This window comes from Bos mutus, chromosome 15, assembly GCF_027580195.1.
Source record: "Bos mutus isolate GX-2022 chromosome 15, NWIPB_WYAK_1.1, whole genome shotgun sequence".
Taxonomy (NCBI): domain Eukaryota; kingdom Metazoa; phylum Chordata; class Mammalia; order Artiodactyla; family Bovidae; genus Bos; species Bos mutus.
This window is the reverse complement of record NC_091631.1, coordinates 16,911,158-16,933,604: the sequence shown is the minus strand read 5'-3', so window position 1 is coordinate 16,933,604 and position 22,447 is coordinate 16,911,158. Positions and strand designations below refer to the sequence as shown.

The 22,447-nt window shown below is 41.5% G+C and overlaps 1 long non-coding RNA gene across 1 annotated transcript in view; it reads left to right on the top strand.

Annotated features, from left to right (window-relative positions):
• LOC138990988 (uncharacterized) overlaps positions 1 to 22,447 on the top strand; it is a 426,908-nt gene that overhangs the window by 193,887 nt on the left and 210,574 nt on the right. The gene's annotated exons all lie outside the window — the stretch shown is intronic.

Genomic DNA, 22,447 nt, shown 5'->3' with positions numbered 1-22,447 from the left:
GACTCTCAAGAGTCTTCTCCAACACCACAGTTCAAAAGCATCAATTCTTCGGCACTCAGCCTTCCTCACAGTCCAACTCTCACATCCATACATGACCACTGGAAAAACCATAGCCTTGACTAGATGAACCTTTGTTGGCAAAGTAATGTCTCTGTTTTTGAATATGCTATCTAAGTTGGTCATAACTTTCCTTCCAAGGAGTAAGCGTCTTTTAATTTCATGGCTGCAGTCACCATCTGCAGTGATTTTGGAGCCCAGAAAAATAAAGTCTGACACTGTTTCCACTGTTTCCCCATCTATTTCCCATGAAGTGATGGGACCCGATGCCATGATCTTTGTTTTCTGAATGTTGAGCTTTAAGCCAATTTTTTCACTCTCCTCTTTCACTTTCATCAAGAGGCTTTTTAGTTCCTCTTTGCTTTCTGCCTTAAGGGTGGTGTCATCTGCATATCTGAGGTTATTGATATTTCTCCCAGCAATCTTGATTCCAGCTTGTGTTTCTTCCAGTCCAGCATTTCTCATGATGTACTCTGCATATAAGTTAAATAAACAGGGTGACAATATACAGCCTTGATGTACTCCTTTCCCAATTTGGAACCAGTCTGTTGTTCCATGTCCAGTTCTAACTGTTGCTTCCTGACCTGCATACAGATTTCTCAAGAGGCAGATCAGGTGGTCTGGTATTCCCATCTCTTTCAGAATTTTCCACAGTTTCTTGTGATCCACACAGTCAAAGGCTTTGGCATAGTCAATAAAGCATAGGGTAATTCCCAAATATAAAGGTGCTGGAAAAACAAAAAGAGTTAGCCATGATATTGGGTTATTTCTTGAGTATTTATTCCATGCCAGGAGTTTGTAATATCACTATTATTAAATAAATGCTTGACAGGGGAAATCTTTAAAATAATGGAGAATGGGGAAACATTTAAAGAATTCTTATTGGTGGAAAGTTGGAGAAGAACTGAACTTGACCCTGATGCACAGAGCTGTAGGAGAAACCAAGAAGTGAATTTTGCAAAGTACCATTCAGGACGTTTATGGACAAGGGGACTTTTGGTACTTCTATTCTGCCCAGCTCACACACAAAGTATCAGGGTACTTGTGGCCTTCCTATGTATCATTATAGGGAAACTATCACATCATGCAAATCAGAGAAAGCAAGATACTTGTGTGACCCATCACATGGAAAGAATTTCAAAGCTTCCCAAGGGTCACTTGTCTTAAGTACTTTTCTCTCTTGTTTCTTGGCTCCTTGATGATTAAAATCCCATTTGCAGAATTAGAAATAAGTCTTAAAACACTGTTAGCTTTAAGGGAGAGGAGGTCCTTAGATTGAAAAATCAAACTAACATGATGCATGGCTGATATTATATCTTTCAAAGCTGATTTGGCTTTGGTGGAGCAGTGAGGTGGTGTTGGAGAGGAGATAGCTGAGAGACTTGGGGAAGCTATCTGGAGGAACTTGGAAAACAACAGCCTGGGTTTATGCTGGACAAAATGGCAGAGGCCAAGTTATGATCAGGTCACAGGTTCAGGGGCTGAGACTCTCCTGAATTCTTGGAAGGCCTGGTCCCTGTGTTCTTTTTTTCACACGTGGAGATTCTGAATATTAGCATTCAGATCAATTCTATCAATAAGAAATTCAAATTCTTGGAAATAGGGCAATTTAAAAAAGAAAGAAAAGCGTGTTATGATTCATCTGGGGAAGGATAGTCCAGAGAAAACCCCTCCAGATGCCCATGATACCAATGTACCCTCCGAAGCACACTGCTCATTCCCCCAAGTAGCATGAAAAATCAACAGCACTTGGATCTACCACAGAATGAGACCAGTGACTACATGGGTGACTTCAGCCTTAGCTCACTTATACCTGACCAAGGTTCAGTCATTTACAAAATGTAGAGTTTCACACAGATTTACTGGTGGCTTAGGGGGTTAGTACAAGGTTTAGTAAAAACCAAATAAAACACCCAACAGCAACCCTGTCTTATTAAATATGAGCTTTCCTTCAAGCTTTTGGCCAAATGACAGATTCTCAGTGAGACATTCACTAAATGCCTGATTGAAAGTTGCAGCACCCTAAACCCAACTCTCTCTATCCCTTTGCCCAGGTTAATTTCAGCTGTGTAATGTACCATATAGTAATAGTGTTAGTTGCTCAGTCGTGTCCAGCTCTTTGCAACCCTGTGGACTGTAGCCTGCCAGGCTCCCTGTCTGTGGGATTCTCCAGGCAAGAATACTGGAGTGGATTGCTATTCCCTACTCTGGGGGATCTTCCCGACCCAGGGATTGAACCCAGGTCTCCTGCATTGCAGGCAGAGTCTTTACCATCTGAGCTATAGGGAAGTCCTAAGGTACTATATAATCTGCATATTTATTTGTTTATTGACTTCCCCAAGGATTGTAAGGTCCATGAGGGCAGGGATATTTGAGGGCTTTATTTGTTGCTCTATGCCCAGAACTTAGAACAATGCCTGGCCAAGGATTACATGGTTAAGGATTTCTTAAATGAGTGAATGAATTAATACATAAAGGATTTAGAAAAATATGCAGCACACATTGAGCATTCATGAATGTTAGCTTTTACTATTTTCTTTGTAATGTTTGAATTTCAACAAAGTAGAAATATTTGTTAAGAGTCCCTAATATTAAAGTAACAGAAAATGAAAAGTCTGTTTCATGATATTTAAAAAATAAGGTCAATACTCTGTCCTTAACACTTTCTGATGTTTGTACCTGTATTTCTTCTGGGTCCAGATCACTTTGATCTTATATTGCCTTGATCTCTGTTGCATACTGTCATCAGGGAGGGGATGTGTTTATATAACTGTATAAAGAAACCTCATCAGTTCAGTTCAGTTCAGTCACTCAGTTGTGTCCGACTCTTTGCCACCCCATGAATCACAGCACGCCACGCGTCCCTGTCCATCACCAACTCCTGGAGTTCACTCAGACTCACGTCCATCGAATCAGTGATGCCATCCAGCCATCTCATCCTCTGTCATCCCCTTCTCCTCCTGCCCCCAATCCCTCCCAGCATCAGGGTCTTTTCCAATGAGTCAACTCTTCACATGAGGTGGCCAAAGTACTGGAGTTTCAGCTTTAGCATCATTCCTTCCAAAGAACACCCAGGGCTGATCTCCTTTAGGATGGACTGGTTGGATCTCCTTGAAGTCCAAGGGACTCTCAAGAGTCTTCTCCAACACCACAGTTCAAAAGCATCAATTCTTTGGTGCTCAGCTTTCTTCACAGTCCAACTCTCACATCCATACATGACCACTGGAAAAACCATAGCCTTGACTAGACGGACCTTTTTTGGCAAAGTAATGTCTCTGCTTTTTAATATGCTATCTAGGTTGGTCGTAACTTTCCTTCCAAGGAGTAAGCGTCTTTTAATTTCATGGCTTCAATCACCATCTGCAGTGATTTTGGAGCCCAGAAAAATAAAGTCTGACACTGTTTCCATTGTTTCCCCATCTATTTCCCATGAAGTGATGGGACCAGATGCCATGATCTTCGTTTTCTGAATGTTGAGCTTTAAGCCAACTTTTTTACTCTCCTCTTTCACTTTCATCAAGAGGCTTTTGAGTTCCTCTTCACTTTCTGCTATAAGGGTGGTGTCATCTGCATATCTGAGGTTATTGATATTTCTCCCAGCAATCTTGATTCCAGCTTGTGCTTCTTCCAGCCCAGTGTTTCTCATGATGTATTCTGCATATAAGTTAAATAATCAGGGTGACAATATACAGCCTTGATGTACTCCTTTTCCTATTTGGAACCAGTCTGTTGTTCCATGTCCAGTTCTAACTGTTGCTTCCTGATCCACACAGTCAAAGGCTTTGGCATAGTCAATGAAGCAGAAATAGATGTTTTTCTGGAACTCTCTTGGTTTTTTGATGATCCAGCAGATGTTGGCAATTTGATCTCTGGTTCCTTTGCCTTTTCTAAAACCAGCTTGAACATCTGGAAGTTCACGGTTCGCGTATTGTTGAAGCCTGGCTTGGAGAATTTTGAGCATTACTTTACTAGCATGTGAGATGAGTGCAATTGTGAGAAATAGATTTAAGGGACTAGATCTGATAGATAGAGTGCCTGATGAACTATGGACGGAGGTTCGTGACATTATACAGGAGACAGGGATCAAGACCATCCCCATGGAAAAGAAATGCAAAAAAGCAAAATGGCTGTCTGGGGGGTGCCTTACAAATAGCTGTGAAAAGAAGAGAAGTGAAAAGCAAAGGAGAAAAGGAAAGATATAAGAATCTGAATGCAGAGTTCCAAAGAGTAGCAAGAAGAGATAAGAATGCCTTCCTCAGCAATCAATGCAAAGAAATAGAGGAAAACAACAGAATGGGAAAGACTAGAGATCTCTTCAAGAAAATTAGAGATACCAAGGGAACATTTCATGCAAAGATGGGCTCGATAAAGGACAGAAATGGTATGGACCTAACAGAAGCAGAAGATAGTAAGAAGAGGTAGCAAGAATACACAGAAGAACTGTACAAAAAACGTCTTCATGACCCAGATAATCACGATGGTGTGATCACTCACCTAGAGCCAGACATCCTGGAATGTGAAGTCAAGTGGGCCTTAGAAAGCATCACTATGAACAAAGCTAGTGGAGGTGATGGAATTCCAGTTGAGCTATTTCAATACCTGAAAGATGATGCTGTGAAAGTGCTGCACTCCATATGCCAGCAAATTTGGAAAACTCAGCAGTGGCCACAGGACTGGAAAAGGTCAGTTTCATTCCAATCCCAAAGAAAGGCAATGCCAAAGAAACCTCATAAAGCCAATAATTACTTTTTTTTTTTTTGAGGATTAAGGGCATCAATCATCAATGAATGAATAATACAGTTCAATAAGGAGAATGGTTCCAGATTTTGTTTGTGCCCTAAGATGCTTGCCAACCTGAGGCATATTAGGAACCAGAGAGTAAAATGGAGCCCTGCACTCTATGTCAAATGAATGTGACCCCTTTCTGCTTCTAAGCTGTACCTTTCTGGTTGGTCAGCAGTTGCCAGGCACCATGTGAATCCTGCTTCAGATACCAAGGGGCTCTTTAGAGGCTTGAAGTGATCCTTTCTTTCACTGTGAACTCCTCCTCAAAAGTAAACATGGTGAGAAATCAGGTTGTCAAAGCTTTGCTCTCACCCACCCTTTTTAAGAGTTATCAAACTGATTCACGGATGTGATCTTTGCCAGGTCACTTAGAAGTAGATGGGGACAGGGGGTGAGGTACATAGGGAGGGGTCCAAAGGCCTTTAAAATTGATCAAAGAAGTTGCCTAATAGGTAATCAGACTGTCTGGGAGAGGTTCCCAGTGTGGAGGAAGTGCCCAAGACTCAGGAATGGGGTGGAGAGTGTTGTGGCAGGTGATAGCCACTAAGAAGAAAGAACTGCTTCTCTGAAGCAGAACTGGGAAGATGGTACAGAGTGGGACACAGTGAACAGCATCATGGGGCCCCTTGGGGCAGGAGTCTCGCTGACTCCCCTCATGATCATTTCATATCACGTTAGTAGGAGTCTCAAGGGTGGAACTGAAGTCAGCCTCTATTTGTCTTGTACTTATTTGTGCTATTTGGACTGCCGTCCATTTCCTGTAGACACAGGAGGCCTCCTCTATGGGAGCTGTGCCTTGGTCCAGGAATAAGAAGGGACAGTTCTCATCCTGATCAGGATTACTTTGTAGAGCCAGTGCTCCATTGTGGAGGTAAAGAAGGTGAGAAGTGACTTAATTACTCATTCATTTGTTTGCACACATTTACAAGGCACTGGGCGGAGTTTCAGCTTTGCATCATTCCTTCAAAAGAAATCCCAGGGCTGATCTCCTTCAGAATGGACTGGTTGGATCTCCTTGCAGTCAAGGGACTCTCAAAGTCTTCTCAACACCACAGTTCAAAAGCATCAATTCTTTGGCACTCAGCCTTCTTCACAGTCAACTCTCACATCAAGCTGAAACTCCAATACTTTGGGCCACCTGATGCAAAGAACTGACTCATTGAAAGACCCTGATGAAAAGAAATGCAAAAAAGCAAAATGGCTGTCTGGGGCCTTTACAAATAGCTGTGAAAAGAAGAGAAGTGAAAAGCAAAGGAGAAAAGGAAAAGATATAAGAATCTGAATGCAGAGTTCCAAAGAGTAGCAAGAAGAGATAAGAATGCCTTCCTCAGCAATCAATGCAAAGAAATAGAGGAAAACAACAGAATGGGAAAGACTAGAGATCTCTTCAAGAAAATTAGAGATACCAAGGGAACATTTCATGCAAAGATGGGCTAGACAAAGGACAGAAATGGTATGGACCTAACAGAAGCAGAAGATAGTAAGAAGAGGTAGCAAGAATACACAGAAGAACTGTACAAAAAACGTCTTCATGACCCAGATAATCACGATGGTGTGATCACTCACCTAGAGCCAGACATCCTGGAATGTGAAGTCAAGTGGGCCTTAGAAAGCATCACTATGAACAAAGCTAGTGGAGGTGATGGAATTCCAGTTGAGCTATTTCAATACCTGAAAGATGATGCTGTGAAAGTGCTGCACTCCATATGCCAGCAAATTTGGAAAACTCAGCAGTGGCCACAGGACTGGAAAAGGTCAGTTTTCATTCCAATCCCAAAGAAAGGCAATGCCAAAGAAACCTCATAAAGCCAATAATTACTTTTTTTTTTTTTGAGGATTAAGGGCATCAATCATCAATGAATGAATAATACAGTTCAATAAGGAGAATGGTTCCAGATTTTGTTTGTGCCCTAAGATGCTTGCCAACCTGAGGCATATTAGGAACCAGAGAGTAAAATGGAGCCCTGCACTCTATGTCAAATGAATGTGACCCCTTTCTGCTTCTAAGCTGTACCTTTCTGGTTGGTCAGCAGTTGCCAGGCACCATGTGAATCCTGCTTCAGATACCAAGGGGCTCTTTAGAGGCTTGAAGTGATCCTTTCTTTCACTGTGAACTCCTCCCTCAAAAGTAAACATGGTGAGAAATCAGGTTGTCAAAGCTTTGCTCTCACCCACCCTTTTTAAGAGTTATCAAACTGATTCACGGATGTGATCTTTGCCAGGTCACTTAGAAGTAGATGGGGACAGGGGGTGAGGTACATAGGGAGGGGTCCAAAGGCCTTTAAAATTGATCAAAGAAGTTGCCTAATAGGTAATCAGACTGTCTGGGAGAGGTTCCCAGTGTGGAGGAAGTGCCCAAGACTCAGGAATGGGGTGGAGAGTGTTGTGGCAGGTGATAGCCACTAAGAAGAAAGAACTGCTTCTCTGAAGCAGAACTGGGGAAGATGGTACAGAGTGGGACACAGTGAACAGCATCATGGGGCCCCTTGGGGCAGGAGTCTCGCTGACTCCCCTCATGATCATTTCATATCACGTTAGTAGGAGTCTCAAGGGTGGAACTGAAGTCAGCCTCTATTTGTCTTGTACTTATTTGTGCTATTTGGACTGCCGTCCATTTCCTGTAGACACAGGAGGCCTCCTCTATGGGAGCTGTGCCTTGGTCCAGGAATAAGAAGGGACAGTTCTCATCCTGATCAGGATTACTTTGTAGAGCCAGTGCTCCATTGTGGAGGTAAAGAAGGTGAGAAGTGACTTAATTACTCATTCATTTGTTTGCACACATTTACAAGGCACTGGGCTAGGTGCTGCAGATAACAATAACAGTAATAAAATGATGACTGCATGTGCTAAGACTATATCAAGTGGCTTCCTTGATTAGTTTATTTGTCACAACAATCCTATGAGATAGGTACATTGTTCATATTACCCAACAGAGAATATTGAGGTGTGGGAGGTCAAGTAACTAGCCCAAAGTCAAATGTCTAGTGAAGGTAGAAATAAGGTTGAAATCTAAGTCTGTCTGACTCCAGATGCTCCGCTTTTAACCACTGTAAAGACTTGGGAAGATCTCACACTCATGAGGTTCACATTCTAGGGAGAAAGTCAGACAAACAAACATGCCAGAGATGTGGTAACTCCTAAAGTGTTGATTAATTTCAGCTACAGTGAGGTAATTCCCATAGCACAGAAATTACTATCTGAAGCTTTTCATTATAGCTAAATATTAAAAAGCAGAGACATTCAGTTCAGTTCAGTCACTCAGTCATGTCCGACTCTTTGCACCCCCATGAATCGCAGCATGCCAGGCCTCCCTGTCCATCACTAACTCCCGGAGTTCACCCAGACTCACGTCCATTGAGTTGGTGATGCCATCCAGCCATTTCATCCTCTGTTGTCCCCTTCTCCTCCTGCCCCCAATCCCTCCCAGCATCAGAGTCTTTTCCAATGAGTCAACTCTTCGCATGAGGTGGCCAAAGTACTGGAGTTTCAGCTTTAGCATCATTCCTTCCAAAGAAATCCCAGGGCTGATCTCCTTCAGAATGGACTGGTTGGATCTCCTTGCAGTCCAAGGGACTCTCAAGAGTCTTCTCCAACACCACAGTTCAAAAGCATCAATTCTTTGGCACTCAGCCTTCTTCACCGTCCAACTCTCACATCCATACATGACCACAGGAAAAACCATAGCCTTGACTAGACGAACCTTTGTTGGCAAAGTAATATCTCTGTTTTTGAACATGCTATCTAGGTTGGTCATAACTTTCCTTCCAAGGAGTAAGCGTCTTTTAATTTCATGGCTGCAGTCACCATCTGCAGTGATTTTGGAGCCCAGAAAAATAAAGTCTGACACTGTTTCCCCATCTATTTCCCATGAAGTGATGGGACCGGATGCCATGATCTTCGTTTTCTGAATGTTGAGCTTACTTTGCCAATAAAGGTCCGTCTAGTCAAGGCTACGGTTTTTCCAGTGGTCATGTATGGATGTGAGAGTTGGACTGTGAAGAAAGCTGAGCACCAAAGAATTGATGCTTTTGAACTGTGGTGTTGGAGAAGACTCTTGAGAGTCCCTTGGACAGCAGGGAGATCAACCAGTCCATCTAAAGGAGATCAGTCCTGGTGTTCATTGGAAGGACTGATGCTAAAGCTGAAAACTCAATACTTTGGCCACTTCATGCAAAGAGTTGACTCATTGGAAAAGACCCTGAGATGCTGGGAGGGATTGGGGGCAAGAGAAGAAGGGGACAACAGAGGATGAGATGGCTGGATGGCATCACCGACTCGATGGACATGAGTTTAAGTGAACTCTGGGAGTTGGTGATGGACAGGGAGGCCTGGCGTGCTGCGATTCATGGGGTTGCAAAGAGTCGGATACGACTGAGTGACTGAACTGAACTGAAATACCATTTATATCCTTTACAACAGGGGTTCTAAATCTCAGCACTTTCGACATTTTGGGCTACATAATTCTTTGTCGTAGAGGTTGTCCTGTACACTGTAAAGTGTTTAGCAGAATCTCTAGCCGCTACCCACTAGATGCCAGTACCACGGACCCCCTAGTTGTGACAACCAATAACGTCAACAGTTCAGTTCAATTCAGTTCAGTTGCTCAGTCATGTCCGACTCTTTGTGACCCCATGAATCGCAGCACTCCAAGCCTCCCTGTCCATCACCAATTCCCGGAGTTCACTCAAACTCATGTCCATCGAGTCGGTGATGCCATCCAGCCATCTCATCCTCTGTTGTCCCCTTCTCCTCCTGCCCCCAGTCTCTCCCAGCATCAGGGTCTTTTCCAGTGAGTCAACTCTTCGCATGAGGTGGCCAAAGTATTGGCATTTCAGCTTTAGCATCAGTCCTTCCAATGAACACCCAGGACTGGTTTCCTTTACCAAATGTCCCCTTGGGGACAAAATTGCCCAAAGTTAAGAACTACTGTTCATCTAGATTTAAGCATTTAGAGGGCAAAATTATGCCTTATTCATTATTTTATACCACTTCATTACTTTGCCGACAAAAGTCATCTAGTCAAAGCTATGGTTTTTCCAATAATCATGTATGGATGTGAGAGTTGGACTATAAAGAAAGCTGAGCATTGAAGAATTGATGCTTTTTAACTGTGGTTTTGGAGAAGACTCTTGAGAGTCCTTTGGAGTGTAAGGAGATTCAACCAGTCCATCCTAAAGGAAATAAGTCCTGAGTGTTCACTGGAAGAACTGATGTTGAAACTCCAATACTTTGGCCACTTAACGCAAAGAACTGGTCAACTTGAAAAGAACCTGTTGCTGGGAATGATTGAAGGCAGGAGGAAAAGGGGATGACAGAGGATGAGATGGTTGGATGGCATCACTGACTCAATGGAAATGAATTTGAATAAACTCCGGGAGTTGGTGATGGACAGGGAAGTCTGGTGTGCTGCATTCCATGGGGTCACAAAGATTTGGACACAACTAAGCTACTGAACTGAACTGAACTGATTCCACTTCAACATATACTCATTTATAGAACATTCCACTCAACAGTGGAATACACATTCTTTTCAAGCACCCATGAAACATTCCACATGGATAGACCATATTCTAAATCATTAAAAAGTTCCAATAAATATATAAAAATTGAAACAACGGCATTTATGTGCTCTGGACCACAATTTAACTAAATTAAAAATCAACAACAGAAAGAAATATTGGAAATTTCCAACCATCTGGAAAGTAATACATTCATAAATATCCCATGGTACAAGAAGAAATCACAAAGGAAATTGGAAAATATCTGAACTGAAAGAAAATGTAAACACAGCATATAAAAGTTTGTATATGCAGCTACAGCAGTGCCTTAAACACGTACATGCTAAAGAAAAAAGATTAAAATTCAGTAATCTGAGCTTCTATCCCAAGAAATGAAGGAGAGCAGATAAAATTTACAATAAACAGAAGAAAAATAAAGATCAGAGTGGAAATCAAGATAAAAACAATCAAAAATTAATCCACCAAAAGTTAATAATTTGTAAGGATTAATAAAATTAATAAACGTTAAGATAGATTTATGAAGAAAAAGGGACAACAGAAAGTAATAAAATCATGAATAAAACCACTATACTATAATCATTATTAAACCTACAGAAATTAAAATGTTATAAGGAAGATTATTAAGAACTTTATGGCAATAAGTTCAATAACTTAGAAGAAATGGACAAATTCTTAGAAAGACATAAATTATCAAAACTGACTCAAGAAGAAATACTAAATCAAAATACTAGCAATGAACACTCCAAAAAAAATGATTAATAAAATAATTCAATTCATATTAGCATCAGACAGAATAAATACTTCAGAACACTTTAACATTAGCAGTGAAAGATACTCAAGCCAACAAAATATTGCTGAGAGAAATTAGAGATCTAAATAAGTGAAAAGCCATTTTTGTAGATTATAGGATTCAGTATTGTTAAAATAGTAATTCTTCTCAAATTAATTTCTAGATTCAACACAGAATCGTACAAAATCCCTGAAGGCTTGTATGAATAAATTGAGAAGTGTATTCAAAATTGATATGAAAATACAAAGGACATAGAATAGCCAAGAGACTTTTGAAAAAGGACTATGTTGGGAGATTTCTATTACTTAACTTGAAGACTGAGTAACTGTGAACCTAAAACACTCAAGGCAGTGCAGTATTGGCATAAGGGTAGACATATAAAGCATGGAACAGAATAGAGAATCCAGAAATAAATTCATATAATTTTGTTCCATTGGTTTTCAACAAAGATACCAAGATAATTCAATGGGAAGGGGCGGATATAGTTTTTTTAAAAAATGAAGCTGAAATAATTGGATATCCATGTGAAAAAATGAACTAAGATTCTGCCTCCCTTTACACATAAACTTTTAAATAAAAATAGAGTGTAGACCTTAACTTTAGAGCTAAAAGGATAAAATTTCCAGAAGAAAACATAGGAAAAGGTCTTTGTGACCTTGGGTTAGGCAAATAGTTCTTAGATGTGACATCAAAACTACAATCTGTAACAACTAAAAACATTTGCTAATTGAACTTCATAAAAAAAAAACCTTTTACATCTCAAAAATGCATCACTAAGAAAGTAAAAATGGCAAGTATGTCTTATAATGCAGATATGTCTAGAATATACAGAAAACTTCTACACTCAATAATAAGATGACAAACAACCCAATTAAAAATGGGTAATGGATTTGAAAGAGATACTTTACTGAAGAAGATATGTGGACTACAATAAACACAGGAAAAGCTGACCATCATATTTCATTAGGGAAAAACAATACCACAAGAAGATATGACCACTTATAAACCAGAATAATGAAGGGCTTCCCTGGTGGCTCAGATGGTTAAGAATCTGTCTGCAATGAGAGAGACCTAGGTTCGATCCCTGGGTTGGGAAGGTCCCCTGGAGGAGGGCATGGCAACCCATTCCAGTATTCTGGCTTGGAGAATCCCCATGCACAGAGGTGCCTGGCAGGCTACAGTCCATGGAGTTGCAAAGAGTTGGACATGACCGAGCAACTAAGCACATCCAGAATGACAAAAATTTAAAAGACCAACAGTACTATGAGCTGATGAGGAAATGGATTGACTGAAACTTCCATACACCACCGGTGACAATGCAAAATGGTGCAGCTGCGTTGGAAAACAGTTTAGCGATTTCTCAAAAAATTAAGCATAAACTTACCATATTATCCAGAAATTCCACTCCTAGGATTTGGCTCAAGATAAGTGGGTAAAAAATGTCCACACAATGACTTGCACACAGGTGTTTATAGGAGTATTTTTCTTAATAAAAACTGTATATATTTAGGGTGTATAACATGATTTGATAGACAAGAACAGAGTGAAATATTAATTTACCACAGTCAACCTAATTAATATATCATCTCCCCACAGTTAAACTTTCTGCGTGTGTGTGAGATGAAAGCACTTGAAATCTACTCTCTCATAAAATTTCCAGTATTTAAACAGGATTCTTAATCATAATCATCATGTACATTAGATCTCTAGACTTATTCATTCAACACAACTGCTAATTTTGTACCCTTTGACCAACATCTCCCCATTTCCCCTAACTCCCCAACCCTGATAACCTTATTCTACTCTCTGCTTCCATGCTTTCTACTTTTTTAGATTCCACATACAAGTGAGATCAAGCATCAATTTTTTGTAATAGCAAAAAAAAAAAAAATCCATTTGTATGTTGATAAATAAATTATGTTGTATTTTCATACAGTGGAATCCTACTAGCAATGAAAAAAAGTACAACACAGGCAACATCATGGATGTATCTCAAACATACTATGCTAAGTGAAAGGAGCCAGGTACAAGGACTACAGGAGTCCATTAATAGGAAATTTCTACAAAAGGAAAAGTTATAGAGACACGAGGGTCAGTGGTTACTTGCAGCTGTGGCTGGGAGCAAGGATTGAACGCAAATAAGTACAAGAGAACTTTTGGCTGATTGAAATATTTTAAACTGGATCATGGTAGACAATTTTGTGAATTTACAGAAATACATTGCAACATTCACTTACGAAAATACATTTTATGGTATATATATTGTACCTCAGTAAAAGTGTTAAAATTTTTAAATGGTTCAATTAAGTCCTGAGTGAGTGTAAGTCGCTCAGTTGTGTCTGACTCTTTGCGACCCCATGGACTATACAGTCCATGATATTCTCCAGGCCAGAATACTGGAGTGGGTAGCCTTTCCCTTCTCCAGGGGATCTTTCCAACCCAGGGATCGAACCCAGGCCTCCCACATTGCAGGAAGATTCTTTAGCAACTGAGTTATCAGGGAAGCCCAATTAAATCCTAAAAACAAATTATAATACTTGAGTTCAGGGCTATTATTTTCTGTTTGCTCCACTTCTGAGAATAAATGTTTTCTCTATCATACTAATTCTATGAGAGAAGAGATAGGTCAGAGAAAAAGTCTTTGAGATGTGTGTTAATAATTTCTATCTCACCTTTTTACCGCTTATCATTAAGAGGCAAAAAATAAGGGAAGTTTCCTTGAAGTTCAATACCTTATGTTTTGAGCTTACTTTTAAATCATAAATAGGGAAAAGATAATTAAATAATGATGTGCTAACCAAATTATACATAATATAGATGATATTCAAGACTACTGAAATGACTTTGGATCTGTAAAAAAGTGTTTAAAAGATAACTTGTGATATAGACTACCTGTGCAGAGTTGCAGCGACCTGCCACTGAGTAGGTATGAGGCTTGAATGAAGTCCTTCATCTCTTGGTTGGTCTGCTTTTAGGTGTATTTCAAAGTGTGATCTCTGGACCACCTGCATCTGAGTCATCTAAAGACCAACTCCGGTCTTTAAATCTGCCAGCAAAAGACAGATTCCAGAATTTCATGCCAGAATTCATGAATCATGTATTAACTGATTTGTGATCTCTGGTAGGGGTTTAGGAATAATATCCAGTATTTACATTTTTAACAAGCTCCTTGGGCATTTTTAATGAACATTAAATTTGAACAACTCTTGACCTAGGTCTTTCATCATTTGTGAAATGGAGGGATTGAACTAGAATTATTTCTAAAATTGTTTTTTAACTTCATGAAGTTGTGTCTTTTCCTTTTACCCATATATTTTACCTGTTTTTTTAAACTCCTAATTTTCCTCTGATCAAATTTTTTAAATTTCATACATTTACTTGTAAAGAAAGGACTGGGACTTCCTTTCAATGCATTCATCCTGTACTCTGAGAAGCCCACATTTAATCATTGTCAGTGCACTGTTGATTAGTATGTGCTTTCAGCCTTTCTAGGTGTCTCTCAAGTTTTCCACTATTTAGGCAGAAGGATGAGCTTAGTACTTAGCAATCAGTACTTCGCCATCTAGCTCCCTCAAAGGGGCCTAGTGAAGGGGTAGAGGATGGCTGCTAGGGATTTGGGACCTTTGCTCCCCTTATCCTGGCTCAGACAAGCTCCTCGACCTTTCTGTTGCTGTTCCTCCTCTCTGAAATGAAGATAAGAGTATCCTTACCTCATAGGATCTTTATGAGGATTGGATTAATACTTGTAAAACACTTGGAATTGTACCTGGCCTACAGTAAGGGCTATGTAATTGTTTGTTAAATAAATGTTCTAGTGTGAGTTGGTTTCAGGCATGTGTTTCCTGTGGGACAGTGCTGAGGTGTCAGGGCGGGGCTCTGGCACACGTGTCAGGTATAGAGCTTTGCTTTTGGGTTTCAGTGTTTGGGGGGCTCTTAACCCAGTCAGATAGGCATCTCCAGAGCCACATTCCAAGGAGACCCAGAATTCCATAGTGTGTGTTCATACGTGTGTGCGTGTGTGCGAATGTGTATATTTGGTGGGAGAGGACAGAGAGTAAACAAGTCATGTGCGATGAACAAGATGACCTCAGATATTAGTGTCAAGAAACGAACAAAACGGAGTAGTGTGGTGACCAGCATAATTCTGGTCTTGCTGAATTGTTCCTTTGTTTCTGCCTCTGTCCCCTCCTTCCCTGATCCTACCTAACCCCAACCTCCCACCTCACCCATCCCAAGATTGGCCAGCCAGGGCCAATCTTGGGCCTGACACGTGGAGTCCACACTGGCACACTCAGTTTGGTCTGCCCCCAAGGGTCAAATGGGCCAATTTCCCACATCCTGTGCTTCCCTTTATTTAAAAGCCCCAAATGACTGTTCCAGTGACAACCTTGTGAAAAATTTTCCTTGAACTTTGGGCTAAAACCTTCCTTTATTTAATTTCACCTTAATTGCATCAATTAGGCTGCTTTCATGTTTGCTCAACAAACTCTTTTGTTTATTTCACTCAGCTCTGAGCAACAGCTGCCAAATGGAGCCTTTGTTCTGAGGACTTTTTCTAATAGTTTTCACACCAATTCTGTTTGCTTTCCTCAGTGGCAGCTCCTACCCAACCTGAAAAAAGTGTGACCATTAAGCCTCTCAGGATAAGCTCAGTTGCCAGCTGCCATTTACCCCCCATTCAGTTCCTGGAATAGAAAACGATGCCTTTCTCCTCTCATTTTGAAAGGAGATATTTTTGGTTGTATGGGGGTGTCAGAAGCCCTCAGAGAACTTGAAGTTTCCTCAGAGTCTCACTATATGAAACCGGTGTCCAATGCCCAGCCTTTATCCCTCCACCCCCAGATCACTTTTGCTCTTTAAGTCTAGAGTTCTGGATCATAGCTCACTTCACGTCCCTGCCTCCCATCCCATCCCACTCTGCCCTGTTCTTCATAGCTGTAAGAGGTGGATGATTCCAAAATGAAATCCATCATTCCATAGTCTTACCGCCATGCCACTGCTTCAGCCTTCCCATGGCTTCTCACAGAGCTCAGGGTAATCACTCTGTAGTTTGCTTCTCCAAGTCCTTCAGGCTCAATTCTCTCAGTTCCAATTTCTTCAGCCCCTGGGACCCACTGAGGAAGCTTTTCTTCAAGATGGTACCTGTAAAATTTCTTTCGTCCTATAGCCAAGCCACTCCCCACTAAGTAAAAGGGCTATTTCTCCCCTTCCGTTGAATCTAGGCTGGCTATAGTGACTTGCTTGCTCATTAAAATACAGTGAAAGTATGTTCTGGAACCTTCAGAGTCAGATTGTAAGAAGATTTTGCTTTCACTTGGGCCTCTTGAAATATTCACTCTTGGAATATTTGCTCTGGGGAAAGCTGACTGCCATGGTAGAAGCCCAAGTATCCTGAGCTGGCCATGTCATGAGCAGCCCAGACCATGTGGAATGGCCATGGAAAATGAGATGCCATGTGGAGAAGGAGAGAAGCTGAGAAAAACAAGGCACCAAGATGTCGATGAAGAAGCCATCTTGTAGGTGGACCATCAGCCCCAGATGCCCCAGCTGATGCCAAATGAACGAGAGACTTACCATCCAGCCAAGCCATTCCATACCCTTTGCTTATAAAATTACAGTGAAAGCAAATGATTGTCTTAAGCCTCTAAATCTGGGGGTAATTTGTTATGTAGCAATGGACAGCTGGAAAATTACTTCTTCAGACAATTCATTCAGACCTTTATGAAGTCCACTCAAGACTTTGATTCATACTCCCATTCACTGTCCTTGAACCTGCTCCATTCTCTGTCTGAAAGACTCTTCCCTCTCCTCTCTGCATGGCTCACTCTTGCTTTTTCCTTGAAAACCTAAGTAGCTAGACTTACTTCTTAGTCTTCTAGTCTGATGCTAAAGCTGAAACTCCAATACTTTGGCCACCTCATGCGAAGAGTTGACTCATTGGAAAAGACTCTGATGCTGGGAGGAATTGGGGGCAGAAAGAGAAGGGGACGACAGAGGATGAGATGGCTGGATGGCATCACCGACTCGATGGACGTGAGTCTGAGTGAACCCCGGGAGTTGGTGATGAATGGGGAGGCCTGGCGTGCTGCGATTCATGGGGTCACAAAGAGTCAGACACGACTGAGCGACTGATCTGATCTGATGTGTCAGACACTGAGGATTCAATAGTGAAGCAGGCTGTCAGGATGCTGTGTGTATCCCTCTGACGTCAAGAACTCTGCGTTCTGTTTGAAATGGCTTCTACTTTTGTCCAACAGTGAGCTCCCTCCAGGCAGAGGTGCTGTGTGTCTCTCACCACATTCCGAGGACCTAGCACTAGCACAGTGTTGGTATCTAGCGGGTGCTTGATAGAACTCAACCTAAGGAGCCAACAAATTGTGACTTTATTTTGCGTTTGTATGAGCTGTTGACTTTAGTTTTGGCTGAATCAGTTCAAGCTGATTTTGGCCAAGTCCAGCTTCCTCAAGTGGAAACATTATCCAAACTCTGAAATGACAGTGATGGGAATAAAGCCTATAGCAAATTCCCTGATTTGGGTATCCTTCAAATGCAAGTCACCAATACAACAACATTAAGAATCCAATGATAGAAACCCTATAGAAAGAACTGGAAAATGAAATGCACGAGGAAATCTTCTATTTTGAAGGTGAGATGGACAGTCAGGAAGATTAGTACCATTCTTGTCACTCTGAATGGTAGGTATATCACGGAACCTCTGAACCCAGTCCCTCTGTCTCTTCTGCTTTAGGGTAACAAACAAATTAGAGGATGAGAAGAGCCTAAATTCTGAAGATTTTTTGTTTTGTTTTGCCTTGAATATACCAATCAGCTGAGCAAGAGAACTAGCTCAGAGAGTCAGAGTCATATGCTCTTGCCTGAGGGTGGATTCAAAGGAAAGATTTATCAGGACTGAAAAACAAGATCTGCTGTTAGGTGGTTCTGTCTTTTGGTGCTCATCACTGCGGTGTGTTAATAGCCTCCCAGACAAGGCTGCAGCTGTTTGTCAGTACAGTACAGAGAAACAGCAAGCAGTTTGCTTGTCATCTCAACTAGGGATGATATTACCTTCTTGACCCCAGGATACTTGGCAAGGACTGGAGACGTCGTTGTTGGTCGTCCCAACAATTGTTGGGTGAGAATGGAAGCTCCTGGAATCTGGTGGTTGGAGGCCAGGAGTGCTGTTAAACATCCTACCACACACTGGACAGCCCCTTTATAGAATCATTGAGCCCAAATTGTCAACAATGTTGAGGCTGCAAATGCTAGCATTGGCTTCACGCTTTAGTGCACATCAGAATCACAAAAGCTTGTGAAAATACAGTTTCCTAATTTGGTAGCTCTGGAGTAGGATCTGAGAATTTCCATTCTGACATTCCTAGAGGTGACCGATGCTGCTCTTGGGACCATACTTTGAGATCCATTGGTCTAAAACTTTCCTTCCCTGTGTGGCAGAAGCTCAGAGAGGGTGCATGATGGGAGAACCCAGGAAGGAAGTCTCCATGCAGGTCTTTTTGGGAACCTCTCTGATCTCACCATGGCTCAGTGACCTTCCTTCTAGTTCAGTCCAAACACCTACTTTGGGTTGGAACTGAACAAACAATGCATAACACAGCAAAAACAAATAACAACAACTTTCCTAAAAAAGAGAAAAAGCACCCTGAACAGAAGAAGGAAACCAGCTATCACTCAGTCAAGTTTTTGACACATTCCATGGAAGGACTCTTGCAGCAGATAACAAAAGCTCCAGTTCTCTAGAAGGGCAGCCAGACCAACAAAAGTTCAATTAGTAAGTCTTGGCAAATAGACACAACAAACAGTTTGGCAATAATAAATTAAGGCCATGCTTGGCTGACACCCAGGCTCGATACTGTATCCCTGCCAGGCTTTGTGAAAGGGTGGCTTTGAAAGGTTCTGAAAAAGGTCCATTTCTCAAACAATCCCAGCTTTTGTTTATGGCCACCTTGTTCTTCTCTTCACTCCTTTCTTCACTTATGGTGAAGGGCACAGGCATGAGAGGTAGGCTTCTGCCATTCAAGACTTTGTCAGGTCCCTTCCTTGCTTCCCAAGATGGTACCAGGATTCCATTGCCCACCTCCGCTGTCACCATGGGAGACACCAATGGATGGGACCTAGGGGATGGGAGACTCAAAGAAATGAGCTTTCCAGTTTAAAAAAAATTCCATTTCCAAGAAAAAAGAGAACAAAGCCTGCTTGCACTTAGAAACACTGTTTCCATTTTGAGTCTGTGTTTAAGGGGTAGAAAAGGAAATAATTTAGTGAGCTTGGTAAACACCTTAAGCCTTGAAGACTAATGCCAATCCACATTTCTCAAAGTTATCTGCAACCTGTAAGATGCTGTTAATGACATTAATGTTGATAATGACATTAATGTTGATAATGACATTATCTAATATTTACTGAGATTTTGCTATTGCTTGACATAATTCAAAGTGTTTTACATTTTTTAATTTTTTTGAAAAATCAAGATAGACATCTTATTATTCTCATCTTACAGATGAGCAAATAGAGGCAGAGAAAAATTAAGTCATAGAGCTAGAAAGTGAATAGTATCTCTGAGATGGAGATAAAGATTTTATTTCCTTGTGGAAAAATGCAGTCTGACTCTTGTCAGTTTTGTAACTATTTGTGTTAGGTGGCTATTCTACACTCCATAGAGGGCCCTTATAGCAACAGATATCCCTGCTTCAGGCAAATATGGAGCTGGACACCAACTCTTAGCACCATCGGGTGAGGTCTTGCTGGCAGGAACTTGGCATTACAACTGTGCCCTGGCTGCTGGCACTGATAGCTTAGGACAGGAGTCATGTAGGGTTGTGCTTAGGATGCACTGAATGCACAGGGAAGAGAACGCAAAAAGGCAAAAGGGCCTGCCAACCAAAAGGAAAAGGCAGAACTAGTTTATTACTTAAAGTCGAACATAGTGACTTTAAGTTTGATGTTAGTGATCATCAAGGTCACCTCTCACCCCTCATCCCAGTGTCCCCACGGGGCAATGGGGGCTCAGGTGGTGAACCTACACAAGGATACACAGTGAATGGTAGAAGGAAGACCAGAATCTGAGACAACCAAGTCTGATGCCTGAGCTCCTGCCATTACCCCACTCAGCCTCCTACTGTTGGTAGATCAGTGGCATGAGCTGCGTGGAATTTCTGTATCTGGCAGGTGTGGTAAGATTCCCAGAATCTTAGCGTTCAGGGAAATTTCACCTTGATGTCCTGCCTTCTATGAAGCTGAAGTGAGAGAGGCAGCGACATTGAAAGGAGGCTCCTGGGCCTGCAGTTAGAGGTATGAGCTCCATCTGGCAAACATGCTCCAGGCCACTGACATCCAGGACTGCCGTGAGTTAAGCAAGGCACTGCTGTCGAGGCAGCGGTCCCACAGGACCCTAAGATCAATGAGACTGCATTGTCAGCTCCCAGAGAGCAACAGGAAGACACAGGAAACAAACATGAGCAAAGAAATCTGAGACTGAATTGCGAGGGGTCTCAAATGTCTGCCCAGGCAGGCTTGACTTCCCTCTGAAGACAACGGGAGACTTCCTGAGTAGAGTTTGACAATGGAGAGTTCCACTTTGGGAAAAGGTATATATATGGCTTGATGCCAGAAAATGAGGGCTGACAGCAGGTGGCAGGCATGGTAGCTAGGAGAATTCTGCAGCCATCCAGAGAAAAACTAATGTGAAGACTCAGAAATTTTACATTTAGGATTATCAAATAGAAACGAAAACATAGGTCCATCAAAAGGTTGTACAAAAATGTTCACAGTAGTTTTATTCACAGTGGCCTAAAATAGAAACAACCCAAATAAATATCCACAATAGTAGAACGGATAAGCACATTTTTTCATCCAATGGACTGCTACTCATCGCTATTTAAAAATGGACTACTGGTGAATGAAAGTAAGTGGAAGAATCTTACAGACATTATCCTCAGTGGAAAAAGCTGCCACAAATGAGCACAGAGTGTATGATTCCATTTATATGCATTTCTAAAACAGCCGAACTAATCTAAGAACAGTAAATCACAACGGTGGTGACTTTGGGAGAGGGGAGAGATTGAGTAGAGACAAAGAAACTGGGAGATAAAAATATTCTGGATCATAATAGAAGCCTGCGTTAAATAGATGTCTCCATTTGACAAACCTGTACAGCAAAGATTTGGACTGTGTAAAATTTGCTTTACTTAGAAAATAATTATAATAATTGATCAAGGAATAGAAGATGGCATAATATGGGTAACTGTGGAAACCGAGTGATAGTTACGTAGACTTTCATCCTGTTTTTTTGTAGGTATTTGAGACTTTCCATAATGAAGTATTGAAAGTAAATAAGGGGCTTAGATCCTCCTCTCAGTGGAGAGGAGGATGAAAGATATTGTAGAGGTGGATTCAAAGCATCTTGGCAACTACCTGGACACATGGGGCAGTTTTCAGAGGTGAGTGTTGAAAATGATGGTTCAGTGGCAGTATCTTTAACGAAGTGAGGAACAGGTTTCAGAGGGAGGGTGGTAGGTAGGTTCAGTGTGAGATATGTGCATGCTCAGTAGTGTCCATGCAATCCCACACTGGACCCAGAGAGAAGTCAATTGTGTCTGACTCTGCAACCTCATGGACTACAGCCCTCCGGGCTCCTCTGTCCATGGAATTCTCCAGGCAAGAATACGGGAATGGGTTGCCATTTTCTCCTCCAGGGGATCTTCCCGACAAAGGGGTGGTTGAACCTGAATTTCCTGTGTCTCCTGCATTGCAGGCAGATTCTTTATCTGCTGAGCCATCGGGAAGTCCATTGTGAGATATATCGGTTTTGAAATGCTGATGAGCAGATGGAGATGGAAAATGGAAAAGAAGGAGGATGGTGATCTGCCAGGAGCACCCTGTTTATTATGTAAAAAGAAAAAGTGGTAACTTACTACACACATTTTAAAATAAAGCAAAGGAGGGGAAAATAACTTATGACTAGGAGTTCACAGAATAGACCACGTACTTTTAACAGAGAAGGAAAGCAAGTTTGGGAAAACTCATCACCTCTTTAAGATTGCACAGCTTTTAAACAATTTCAGTGGATTTCTTAGAATTCTGAGCTGTTTGATTCCAACTCAGGCGTCATGAGCTAGGTTTCTTTGTCTTTAATTCAGTGCTATTTCTGTGACACTCCTCCAACTCTACCATATTTACCATCATTGGAAACACTTGCTCATTCCCTGAGACTGCTTTTCCACCCCCTTTCGATGTAATGAACTCTGGCTACAAGGTCCTCAGAGTGGACAGAGGCCATTGC